At 53.6% G+C, this 13,466-nt stretch overlaps 1 protein-coding gene across 4 annotated transcripts in view; it reads right to left on the bottom strand.

The window, feature by feature from the left end:
- Positions 1 to 12,587, bottom strand: part of SEMA5B (semaphorin 5B) — a 241,460-nt gene extending 228,873 nt beyond the window's left edge. For 2 of the 4 annotated variants that reach the window (XM_073545278.1, XM_073545282.1), the window contains exon 1: positions 12,436 to 12,587. The gene's annotated coding sequence lies outside the window, so the exon portion shown is untranslated. The remainder of the gene's footprint in view (positions 1 to 12,435) is intronic. The other 2 variants (XM_073545279.1, XM_073545280.1) reach the window with 1 other exon arrangement.
- Positions 12,588 to 13,466: the final 879 nt, after the last annotated feature.

The following is a 13,466-nucleotide window of genomic DNA, read 5'->3' as shown; positions in this document are numbered from 1 at the left end:
CTCTACCCCAACACATGAGACTCTTGCCTACCATGGAAACCTTCAAAAAGAACCTGAAGACTGACCTCTTCTGACAAGACAACATCCTGCAGTAACTACCGATCCACCAAACCGCTGCACGACCAGCTCTACCCTCGCTTACTGTATCCTCTCCCATCCCTTGTAGATTGTGAGCCTTCGCGGGCAGGGTCCTCTCTCCTCCTGGACTAGTCGTGACTTGTATTGTTTAAAATGATTCTCCTTAGTTTCTATAATGTATACCCTTTTCACGTGTAAAGCGCCATGGAATAAATGGTGCTAGAATAAATAATGGATCCTATGTGATGAATATACAGCAGTCTGTGTCCCCTATGTGACATATAGACAGCAGTCTCAGTGTCTCCTCTGTTATGTATATAAAGCAGTCTCATGTATCCTATGCGAGATATATACGGCGGTCTCCTATGTGATGTATATACAGCAGCCTGTCTCCTATGTGATGTATATACAGCAGTCTCATGTATCCTATGCGAGATATATACGGTGGTCACCATGTCACTTAAGTGATGTGTACACAGCAGACGTCCTACTGCTTGATAAGTGCACAGTGATGATGTATCCCTCTGAGGACATGTGCAGCGTAATATACATCAGTCATCAGTACGACTTACTGCTGCGAGTTCTTTAAAAAGTCAACACAAAACGTTGCCTGTGCTCCAGACCGACGTAAGTCTGGAAAAGCAGCATCATCAATTCTGCCTATCATCACACGGCACCAATCAAGCCGCTCCATCGTCACATTGAGGGGAGGAAATTCATTGTTTCACCACATATTGCGGGATCATTGTCAAGTTGATAATTTTGTACGGCTCCCGAAGGATGAAGAAATATCCAATGATCCCTGGCAAAAAAAAGGTTCATTACCCCTGGTATACAAGATATATACGGTGTTGACTCTGTAGACGAGATATACATTGGGTACGGAAAGTATTCAGACCCCTGTAAATTTTTCACTCTGTTTCATTGGAGCCATTTGGTAAATTCAGAAAACTTGCTTTTTTTTCTCATTAATGTGCACTCTGCACCCCATCTTGATTGAAAAAAAAAAAAAAAAAAACAAATGTAGAAATTTTTACAAATTTATTAAAGAAAAAACTGAAATCTCCCATGGTCATAAGTATTCAGCCCCTTTTGCTCAGACACTCATATGCAAGTCACATGCTGTCCATTTCCTTGTGATCTTCTTTGAGATGGTTCTACTCCTTCATTGGAGCCCAGCTGTGTGTAATTACACTGATAGGACTTGATTTGTAAAGGCGCACACCTGTCTATATAAGACCTCACAGCTCACAGTGCATGTCAGACCAAATGAAAATCATGAGGCCAAAGGAACCGGCCAAGGAGCTCAGAGACAGAATTGTGGCAAGGCACAGATCTGGCCAAGGTTACAAAAGAATTTCTGCAGTACTCAAGGTTCCTAAGAGCACAGTGGCCTCCATAATCCTTAAATGGAATAAGTTTGGGACCACCAGAAGTCTTCCTAGACCTGGCCGTCCATCCAAACTGAGCAATCGTGGGAGAAGAGCCTTGGTGAGAGACGTAAAGAAGAACCCCAAGATCCCTGTGACTGAGTTCCACAGATGCAGTATGGAGATAGGAGAAAGTTCCACAAAGTCAACTATCACTGCAGCCCTCCACCAGTTGGGCCTTGATGGCAGAGTGGCCCGGGGAAAGCCTCTCCTCAGTGCCAGACATATGAAAGCCTGCATAGAGTTTGCAAAAAAAAAACATATGAAGGGCTCCCAGACTATGAGAGATAAGATTCTCTGGTCTGATGAGACGACGATAGAACTTTTTAGTGAAAATTCTAAGCGGTATGTGTGGAGAATACCAGGCACTGCTCATTACCTGCCCAATACAATCCCAACAGTGAAACATGGTGGTGGCAGCATCATGCTATGGGGGTGTTTTTCGGCTGCAGGGACAGGACGACTGGTTGCCATTGAAGGAAACATGAATGTGGCCAAGTACAGAGATATCCTGGATGAAAACCTCTTCCACAGTGCTCTGGACCTCAGACTTGGCTGAAGGTTCACCTTCCAACAAGACAGTGACCCTAAGCACACAGCTAAAATAACAAAGGAGTGGCTTCAGAACAACTCTGTGACCATTCTTGATTGGCCCAGCCAGAGCCCTGACCTAAACCCAACAGAGCATCTCTGGAGAGACCTGAAGATGGCTGTCCACCAACACTCACCATCCAACCTGACGGAACTGGAGAGGATCTGCAAGGAAGAATGGCCGAGGATCCCCAAATCCAGGGGTGAAAACCTTGTGGCCTCATTCCCAAGAAGACTCATGGCTGTACTAGCTCAAAAGGTGCGTCTACTCAATAATGAACGAAGGGTCTGAATACTTATGACCATGTGAGATTTCAGTTTTTCTTTTTTTAACAAACTGGCAAGAATTTCTACATTTCTGTTTTTTCCAGTGAAGATGGGGTGCAGAGTGGACAGTAATGAGGAAAATGAACTTTTCTGAATTTACCAAATGGCTGCAATGAAACAGTGAAAAATGTAAAGGGGTGTGAATACTTTCCGTATACAGTGACACGGCGTCCGCTCGCCGCAGACGGGATATGCACGACCTCCGCTCGCCGCAGACGGGATATGCACGGCCTCCGCGCCCCGCAGACGGGATATGCACGGCCTCCGCGCCCCGCAGACGGGATATGCACGGCCTCCGCGCCCCGCAGACGGGATATGCACGGCCTCCGCGCCCCGCAGACGGGATATGCACGGCCTCCGCGCCCCGCAGACGGGATATGCACGGCCCCCGCGCCCCGCAGACGGGATATGCACGGCCCCCGCGCCCCGCAGACGGGATATGCACGGCCCCCGCGCCCCGCAGACGGGATATGCACGGCCCCCGCGCCCCGCAGACGGGATATGCACGGCCCCCGCGCCCCGCAGACGGGATATGCACGGCCCCCGCGCCCCGCAGACGGGATATGCACGGCCTCCGCGCCCCGCAGACGGGATATGCACGGCCTCCGCGCCCCGCAGACGGGATATGCACGGCCTCCGCGCCCCGCAGACGGGATATGCACGGCCTCCGCGCCCCGCAGACGGGATATGCACGGCCTCCGCGCCCCGCAGACGGGATATGCACGGCCTCCGCGCCCCGCAGACGGGATATGCACGGCCTCCGCGCCCCGCAGACGGGATATGCACGGCCCCCGCGCCCCGCAGACGGGATATGCACGGCCCCCGCGCCCCGCAGACGGGATATGCACGGCCCCCGCGCCCCGCAGACGGGATATGCACGGCCTCCGCGCCCCGCAGACGGGATATGCACGGCCTCCGCGGTGCCGCCGTGATTCCTACAAGTTATATTTGAGCCTCTTTTTGCTGCGATTTCTCATCTCTAAGAACAAAACAGACTTGAGAGTTTTAATTATCCACCTGGAGAGAAGGCGGCAATTACCGGGAGCGGCGGATCCTCAGCGCATCTGAATGAGCCGCTCACGCCGGCGGCTGGTCGCTCAATTCCCTGTGAAATCTCCATGTTCTGCTTTCCGTCCATTATCATAAATCACAGCAACACAAGAGGCCGCGACCGCAAGAACAATGCGAGGAGAAACGTCAGGGACCGCGAGGAGGGCTGAGGGGGCCGAAACCAGGGGGACCGCGAGGAGGGCTGAGGGGGCCGAAACCAGGGGGACCGCGAGGAGGGCTGAGGGGGCCGAAACCAGGGGGACCGCGAGGAGGGCTGAGGGGGCCGAAACCAGGGGGACCGCGAGGAGGACTGAGGGGGCCGAAACCAGGGGGACCGCGAGGAGGACTGAGGGGGCCGAAACCAGGGGGACCGCGAGGAGGACTGAGGGGGCCGAAACCAGGGGGACCGCGAGGAGGGCTGAGGGGGCCGAAACCAGGGGGACCGCGAGGAGGGCTGAGGGGGCCGAAACCAGGGGGACCGCGAGGAGGGCTGAGGGGGCCGAAACCAGGGGGACCGCGAGGAGGACTGAGGGGGCCGAAACCAGGGGGACCGCGAGGAGGACTGAGGGGGCCGAAACCAGGGGGACCGCGAGGAGGACTGAGGGGGCCGAAACCAGGGGGACCGCGAGGAGGACTGAGGGGGCCGAAACCAGGGGGACCGCGAGGAGGACTGAGGGGGCCGAAACCAGGGGGACCGCGAGGAGGACTGAGGGGGCCGAAACCAGGGGGACCGCGAGGAGGACTGAGGGGGCCGAAACCAGGGGGACCGCGAGGAGGACTGAGGGGGCCGAAACCAGGGGGACCGCGAGGACTGAGGAGGCACATATCTCCTCATTGTACAGCACAGTGGAATATGCCGGTGAAATATGCATTATAAATACAATCTAAACCCCAGTCACATCACATCTTTGCAGGGGAATGGAGTTTGTAGAATTTCACTCCTGGGATAGATAAGAGGAAGAGCTATGGTATATGCTGGCGACATGAAGTCCTACAAGATTTTCACAGTATCCACTGCTGTATGTTCACATAATGTGGATCCCACACAGTGTAACCATCGGCAGCAGAGCCCCCTCCACATCCTCAGTATTGGGGGCTCAGCCTTTTCCCGGGTGAGAGACGGCTCCAGTATAAAGGATGACAAATCCCTCTCCCAGGTGGGCACAGCTATTGATGGGACGACCTGAGTGCAGCCAGATCTACACAGCGACCTCCGCTCCACTCACAGAACACCCCCTGCACAAAGATCCATAACGTACCCGAACTGCCATCATATACTCTATACTCCAGTCACCTCCAGAGCTGCAGTCAATATTCTGCTGTTACATCGTGTCTTAGGGTGTGTGCACACACTGCGGATTCATCCGCGCGGATTTTGCAAAATCTGCAGGTCAAAAGATCTGCGGTTTATCTGCGGATTAGGCTGCGGTTTTGCCCTGCGGTTTATCACCTCTACAATGGAGGAGATGGTAAACCGCAGCGGAATCCGCAGACAGAATTGACATGTCAATTCTTTCTGCGGATTAGAAATCGCAGCAAATCCAAGCAGAAAAATCCGCACCGTCTGCACAGCGGTCTCCATTTCCCATAGGATATTATGGTGCTGTACAACACAGCAGGAAGTGCTGCAGATCCGCAGCGTGTGCACCAGGGCTGTGGAGTCGGTAAGCCAAACCTGCGACTCCGACTCCTCAATTTCCCTTACACCGACTCCACGACTCCGACTCCCACATATATTGCTTATATTTAAGTGAAACATTTATTGTAGTACAATGTGAACATCAGACATTTAATCATTTCTATGATCCAATAATCAAGATATTTAGATAGAACATAATATCTATTTATTGGAATACAACTTTAGACCACAAAAAACTGTAATAAATTGTAAATATGTAATACACTGTATACATGTATACGGTACAGACCAAAGTTTGGACACACCTTCTCATTCAAAGAGATTTCTTTATTTTCATGACTATGAAAATTGTAGATTCATTCTAAAGGCATCAAAACTATGAATTATCACATGTGGAATTATATAATTAAAGTGTGAAACAACTGAAAATATGTCTTATATTCTAGGTTCTTCAAAGTAGCCACCTTTTGCTTTGATTACTGCTTTGCACACTCTTGTAATTCTCTTGATGAGCTTCAAGAGGTAGTCACCAGAAATGGTCTTCCAACAGTCTTGAAGGAGTTCCCAGAGATGCTTAGCACTTGTTGGCCCTTTTGCCTTCACTCTGCGGTCCAGCTCATCCCAAACCATCTCGATTGGGTTCAGGTCTGGTGACTGTGGAGGCCAGGTCATCTGGCGTAGCACCCCATCACTCTCCTTCTTGGTCACATAGCCCTTACACAGCCTGGAGGTGTTTGGGGTCATTGTCCTGTTGAAAAATAAATGATGGTCCAACTAAACACAAACCGGATGGAATAGCATGCCGCTGCAAGACGCTGTGGTAGCCATGCTGGTTCAGTATGCCTTCAATTTTGAATAAATCCCCAACAGTGTCACCAGCAAAGCCCCCCCCCACCATCACACCTCCTCCTCCATGCTTCACGGTGGGAACCAGGCATGTAGAGTCCATCCGTTCACCTTTTCTGCGTCGCACAAAGACACGGTGGTTGGAACCAAAGATCTCAAATTTGGACTCATCAGACCAAAGCACAGATTTCCACTGGTCTAAAGTCCATTCCTTGTCTTCATTAGCCCAAACAAGTCTCTTCTGCTTGTTGCCTGTCCTTAGCAGTGGTTTCCTAGCAGCTATTTTACCATGAAGGCCTGCTGCACAGTCTCCTCTTCACAGTTGTTGTAGAGATGTGTCTGCTGCTAGAACTCTGTGTGGCATTGACCTGGTCTCTAATCTAAGCTGCTGTTAACCTGCGATTTCTGAGGCTGGTGACTCGGATGAACTTATCCTCCGCAGCAGAGGTGACTCTTGGTCTTCCTTTCCTGGGGCGGTCTCATGTGAGCCAGTTTCTTTGTAGCGCTTGATGGTTTTTGCCACTGCACTTGGGGACACTTTCAAGGTTTTCCCAATTTTTCGGACTGACTGACCTTCATTTCTTAAAGTAATGATGGCCACTCGTTTTTCTTTACTTAGCTGCTTTTTTCTTGCCATAATACAAATTCTAACAGTCTATTCAGTAGGACTATCAGCTGTGTATCCACCAGACTTCTGCACAACACAACTGGTGGTCCCAACCCCATTTATAAGGCAAGAAATCCCACTTATTAAACCTGACAGGGCACACCTGTGAAGTGAAAGCCATTTCCGGTGACTACCTCTTGAAGCTCATCAAGAGAATGCCAAGTGTGCGCAGAGCAGAAATCAAAGCAAAATGTGGCTACTTTGAAGAACCTAGAATATAAGACATACAGTATTTTCAGTTGTTTCACACTTTTGTTAATTATATAATTCCACATGTGGTAATTCATAGTTTTGATGCCTTCAGAGTGAATCTACAATTTTCATAGTCATGAAAATAAAGAAAACACTTTGATTGAGAAGGTGTGTCCAAACTTTTGGTCTGTGATATATATATATACACACACACACACTCTGATAGCAACGTTGCAACGGTGACCCGTCTTTGGCTTGACAGACGGGTCACCGTTGAAACGTTGCCATCTGAGGATCAGTAAAGTATCCACTTTTTTCACATTTAATTTGAGTGCTGCCTATTTTTTTTCCTTTTGTCATTTTGGCTGTTTGGACACTGCTGAATAGGTTTTGCACCTGTTGTATTATTTTGGTAGTGCTGCCCTTTTTTCTTGATAATAAATATACACACACACTATGACTTATCTCGGCTAAGACAAAGCCTAGATCCTCAGGCTACATTCACACTATGGGCGTAGCCAGGATCAAACCTGGGGGGGGGCAGAACCTCATACTGCACACCTCAGCTGCTGCAGAACCTCATACTGCACACCCCTACACTTGAAAATAAAGCCTGCACCTTAAGAAGATGTGGTGATGAATGCAGTCTATTTATTCCAACTATCAGTTGATGTTGATGTTACTGAAGACGAGCAATGCCTGTCCTGGGCGTCCTTTTGGGCAGCTATGAGGTGTACCTGACTGGTGCTAAATAATAGGAGTGTTAGTCTCTGTGCTATCCGGCTTTCCTTCTTTTTGGTGCAGATATGATATGGATAGACAGATATGGATAAATGGATATATAGATAGAGCAGATTTCTAATCTGCTTTTGCTATTGAAAACATTATCTATGAGCTCAAAAACCTTTCAGGTGATGCGGTTTTTTTAAAAGCTGATCTGCTGCTTTTGCAACTGAAAAACGTATCCTCAAAAAACGCAGGAAAAACGCTGTGTGTGAATGTAGCCTTAGATCAGGAATAGAACAGTCATTTATAGGACATTTCATAACTTTCCCAAATTCCTATGAAAAAAATATTCAGCACATTCTGCATTGAACTACTGTACCCAATTTATTATATATTTTAGGAGTCGGAGTCGGTCCATTTTATACCGACTCCACCAAAATGAGCACAGACTCAGACTCCACAGCCCTGGTGTGCACACACCCTTATCCTCCAGTGACCTCCAGAGCTGCAGTCACTATTCTGCTGTTACATCGTGTCTTATCCTCCGGTCACCTCCAGAGCTGCAGTCACAGTACATCAGTAGCTGGAGTCCACAGACATAAGTTTTGTATCTGTACATTGTAATTTTCACCTTTCTGCTGCTCTCAGTTATGACGTTGCACTTGTCACAGCTGAGGGTTTGTGCCTTTCTACCCAGTGCAGACAATATTAACCACGCGGCATCAATCAGATCCTCGTCTTATCTGATATTTCTCCGGTTTCTGGTTATCGTGGATTTCGGGATCCGCTCTGATCATTACTGTACATTATGGTCTCGACATCTCATGATCCTAACAGTGGAAACAGTCAGTGGAACTTCAAGTCCCAGCAGGTTCTGGCAGCTTATATCATCCCCTCACATGTCAGGCCGCTCTGTCAGCACCACCTTCTCCTCAGCACTGACTGGTGCTGCCCCCTATTGGTGTCCAGCTGAACCACAAGGCTCACAATCAACTGTTCAGACAAAGCCTCTTTACAGCGGAGAGCTCTCATCCTCACAGCACCGGCGTATACCGCAGCGCTGTACAACGAGGAGCAATGTGCATTATAACCTGCAGACAACGACACGACGGACGAGCTGACAATCTAAACCCAGTCACATCACATTTTTGCAGGGGAATGGAGTTTGCAGAATTTCACTCCTGGGATAGATAAGGGGAAGAGCTATGGTATATGCTGGTGACATGAAGTCCTACAGGATGTCACAGTATCCACTGCTGAATGCTCACACAATGTGGACTGATCCCACCGTGTAACCATCGGCAGCAGAGCCCCCTCCACATCCCCGGTATTGGGGGCTCAGCCTTGTGCCGGGTGACAGACGGCTCCAGCATACAAGAGGCTGCACTGGATGACAAACCCCTCTCCCAGGTGGGCACAGCTATTGATGGGACCACCTGAGTTCAGCCAGATCTACACGGAGACCACTGCTTCCCCCAGCCCCCATAGTGTGACTGAGGTCAGCCCGGCCACTGCTGTCAATCTCCAGCCTCTCTCCTGCACTGCCAGGAACAAAGGCAATGACACCCACCTGGGGTTAGGGGTCTGCCCTCACCTCCTCCCAGTGCACAGCCCTCCACTCCCTGCCCAATGCCACACACAAGCAATGTTTACACATCAGTGCCCCCCAATGAAAACCACACCAGCCACCGGCAAGCACAAAGCCCATTACAGAACGTAGAGCAATGAGAAAAGCAGCAGCACAATGCAACGGTCAATACCCCCATCCCCAGGTCCAACAGGACGCAGAGTCCGAGACTGGCAATACAAGGCACAGCGCAAACTGCCATCGCCGGGCACAGGGCGCCACCGTCACATTGGTACAGGGCAGACTGGCATCACAGGTACCTGGCACGTCCCCAACGGCGGCAGGTACGCGACCCGTCCCCAACGGCGGCAGGTACGCGACCCGTCCCCAACGGCGGCAGGTACGCGACCCGTCCCCAACGTCGGGATAGGTGACACCAGGCAATACAACCATAAGTATAACACCGGACGAGAGAATCTAAATATCTCATCATCAGCACTTAATAAAGCCGATCTGCAGAACAGAGAAGGGGCGACATCCCTGCACCCCGTATTTATTCCGGTCCTCACACAGGAAGCCCCGGATCTAAAAATGACAATTCAGCAGATTTGGGTCCAATTTTTTCCAGCCCTACATAATTTTACATGGTCTGTAAACGGCCACAGATCTCATCTACCAGAAAGCTGATCAGAGGTGCTGAGAAGCCCGCCAGCATGAACCCCACGTCCCCCAGACCAGTGCAGCATCTGGCGGACTGCTCATCCAGGGCCTGCTGCTGCTGCTCTCTGCAGATTCCGGAGCTCCTTCAGACATTGTGGCATCAGTGGACGAGGCTGGAGGAGAATTCTGTGTGTAGAAACCATCAGCTGGACGAGACACAACGTATAGAAATGCGCAGAGAACGCAGACAGCCGCCGTGTAATGAAGAACATGAGCCGATCCAGTGTACAGACAGGATACACACATGCCCAAAGCAGAAGATTGGACCCCCAAAGCCCCAAGAAGACCCCCATCAGCAGCACTGCCACTCATCAAGCCTGAAGCCAATCAGCCTTCACCTGGTCCGGGCACACAGGGGTTAACCTCAGCTCCCTGAGGTGCGGGGTGCTGGCCGGGCAACCCCAAGAATGGAAGCAGCCGAAAAGGGTGAGGGGTTGTGAATTTTGTTGTGGCATCAGGAGCCAATTAACCCATTCTTCTCAGCGCTCAAATAACAAACCGCAGATTGTCATGTGCAACTATTCCAGGATGGGGCGAGAGCGTCCTCCCCTAATATTAGAGTGTCAGCTCCTCAGTCCAGGACGAGGCGTCAAGTCACAAACTCCGGAGGAAACCGAGAAACTTTCTGTTACCGTTAAAGCTGATTCAGTCGTGTCCTGAGATTTGTGGAAGGATTGGAGGAGACACGATGAGGGTGCAAGGGGTACACACAGGGAGCGGGGGCACAAGGGGAGGGGGCCAGGGGTACACACAGGGAGCGGGCAAGGGGGTACATACAGGGAGCGGGTCACAAGGTGAGGGGGCAAGGAGTACACACAGGGAGCGGGTGCACAAGGGGAGGGGGCCAGGGGTACACACAGGGAGCGGGGGCACAAGGGGAGGGGGCAAGGGGGTACATACAGGGAGCGGGTCACAAGGTGAGTGGGCAAGGGGGTACACACAGGGAGCAGGGGCACAAGGGGAGGGGGCCAGGGGTACATACAGGGAGCGGGGGCACAAGGGGAGGGGGCACATACAGGGAGCGGGGGCACAAGGGGAGGGGGCCAGGGGTACACACAGGGAGCGGGGGCACAAGGGGAGGGGGCCAGGGGTACACACAGGGAGCGGGGGCACAAGGGGAGGGGGCAAGGGGGTACATACAGGGAGCGGGTCACAAGGGGAGGGGGCCAGGGGTACACACAGGGAGCAGGGGCACAAGGGGAGGGGGCCAGGGGTACACAGGGAGCAGGAGCACAAGGGGAGGGGGCAAGGGGGTACATACAGGGAGCAGGAGCACAAGGGGAGAGGGGAGGGGGCAAGGGGGTACATACAGGGAGCGGGTCACAAGGGGAGGGGGCAGGGGTACACACAGGGAGCAGGGGCACAAGGGGAGGGGGCCAGGGGTACACAGGGAGCAGGAGCACAAGGGGAGGGGGCAAGGGGGTACATACAGGGAGCAGGAGCACAAGGGGAGAGGGGAGGGGGCAAGGGGGTACATACAGGGAGCGGGTCACAAGGGGAGGGGGCAAGGGGAGGGGGCCAGGGGTACACACAGGGAGCAGGGGCACAAGGGGAGGGGGCCAGGGGTACACAGGGAGCAGGAGCACAAGGGGAGGGGGCCAGGGGGTACATACAGGGAGCAGGAGCACAAGGGGAGAGGGGAGGGGGCAAGGGGGTACATACAGGGAGCGGGTCACAAGGGGAGGGGGCAAGGGGGTACATACAGGGAGCGGGTCACAAGGGGAGGGGGCAAGGGGGTACATACAGGGAGCGGGTCACAAGGGGAGGGGGCAAGGGGGTACATACAGGGAGCGGGTCACAAGAGGAGGGGGCAAGGGGGTACATACAGGGAGCGGGTCTGCGGGGTCTGGAAAAGGAGGAGGTCAGGGGATATATACAAGTAGCGGGTACACAAGGGGAGGAGGTCAGGGGGTGCACAGGGAGCGGGTGCACAAGGGGAGGGGGTGTGTGGGGTCCGGAGTCTGCGGGGTCCAGACAAGGAGGAGGTCAGGGGATATATACAAGGAGCGGGTGCACTCGGGGAGGGGGTCTATGGGGTACATGCAGGGAGCGGGGGCACTCGGGGACGGGTCTGTGGGTTCGCTCACAGAGGGGGACGGGGGGGACACACAGGGGGTGCAGGCTTTTTGTCCAGTCTCCTCCGTTCTCCCTTCTGAGGTTCTGGGAGACGTGATGTGCAGGTTAATGACACAACCCCCCGCCACAAAGACACCAATTACCATGTGAAATAAAGCGCCAGAGCGCGGGACCCCGGGCAGCGACCCCGACCCAGCGCCGTGGGGTAAGAGCCGGGGGCTGTCCGGTGTCCTGCGGAGAGGAGCCCCCCATCCTCCCGCTGTGTCCGGAGCGCCCCCCCTGCGCTGGGCATTCACCCCTCACCCGCACGGGGCTTTGTTCTGTGACCCCAAATGTGAGTGGAACTTCCCGAGGAGACGGCGGAGGACGGGGCGGAGGACGGGGCTGGTGGTGCCGGGGGGCACAGGGCAGAGACCCCGGGGGTGAGGGGCACAGCCGGGGCAGCCCGGACTTTGGGCTGAATTCTCTCCCGCAGGAGATGAGCTGCATCGGGCGAAGAGTGCAGGAACCACAGCGGGGTACTCACTGCGCTCACAGGCCGGGGGGCTGCGCCGGGCATCGGTCTGGGGGTCCGGAGGAGTCCGCGGGGGGCGCAGCCGGGAGCGGGGGGCGCAGGGTCCGCGCAGCATGGAGCTCCGGGAGCACTGAGCACGGGCGGGGGCGGGGCCGGCCGTGACGTCACCTAATGTATGCAGCAGGAGGCGGGGCCAGCGCAGGCTGAGCGCGGAGGGTTAATGCTCTGCAGGGGGCGGCGGGGCGCGGAGGGTTAATGCTCTGCACTTTTCTCAGGCAGAGGCGGCAGCTCCTCTCTACAAGATGCTCCAGAGGGCAACACAGCGAGCTGCAATGTGACGATATAACGCTCCGTCCTGTGACCAGGGGTAGATTAAGGGTAGCCAGGGCCCGGGGCAGTTCACACTCTGTGGGCCCCCCTCGTCACGTGACGGGGTCACGAATCGTAGAGCCACACTCCACATAGAGAATAATGGAGCCTCCAGCACCGACCTCCACCCGCAGAGCCGCACTCCACATAGAGAATAATGGAGCCTCCAGCACCGACCTCCACCCGCAGAGCCGCACTCCACATAGAGAATAATGGAGCCTCCAGCACCGACCTCCACCCGCAGAGCCACACTCCACATAGAGAATAATGGGGCCTCCAGCACCGACCTCCACCCGCAGAGCCACACTCCACATAGAGAATAATGGGGCCTCCAGCACCGACCTCCACCCGCAGAGCCGCACTCCACATAGAGAATAATGGGGCCTCCAGCACCGACCTCCACCCGCAGAGCCACACTCCACATAGAGAATAATGGGGCCTCCAGCACCGACCTCCACCCGCAGAGCCGCACTCCACATAGAGAATAATGAAGCCTCCAGCACCGACCTCCACCCGCAGAGCCACACTCCACATAGAGAATAATGGAGCCTCCAGCACCGACCTCCACCCACAGAGCCACACTCCACATAGAGAATAATGGAGCCTCCAGCACCGACCTCCACCCGCAGAGCCACACTCCACATAGAGAATAATGAAGCCTCCAGCACCGACCT

The sequence above is a fragment of the Dendrobates tinctorius genome, unplaced genomic scaffold (genome assembly GCF_039654945.1).
Source record: "Dendrobates tinctorius isolate UK_male_01 unplaced genomic scaffold, ASM3965494v1 ptg000143l, whole genome shotgun sequence".
NCBI classification, from domain to species: domain Eukaryota; kingdom Metazoa; phylum Chordata; class Amphibia; order Anura; family Dendrobatidae; genus Dendrobates; species Dendrobates tinctorius.
The sequence above is the reverse complement of the archived record's forward strand: the minus strand, read 5'-3'. Positions and strand labels throughout refer to the sequence as shown.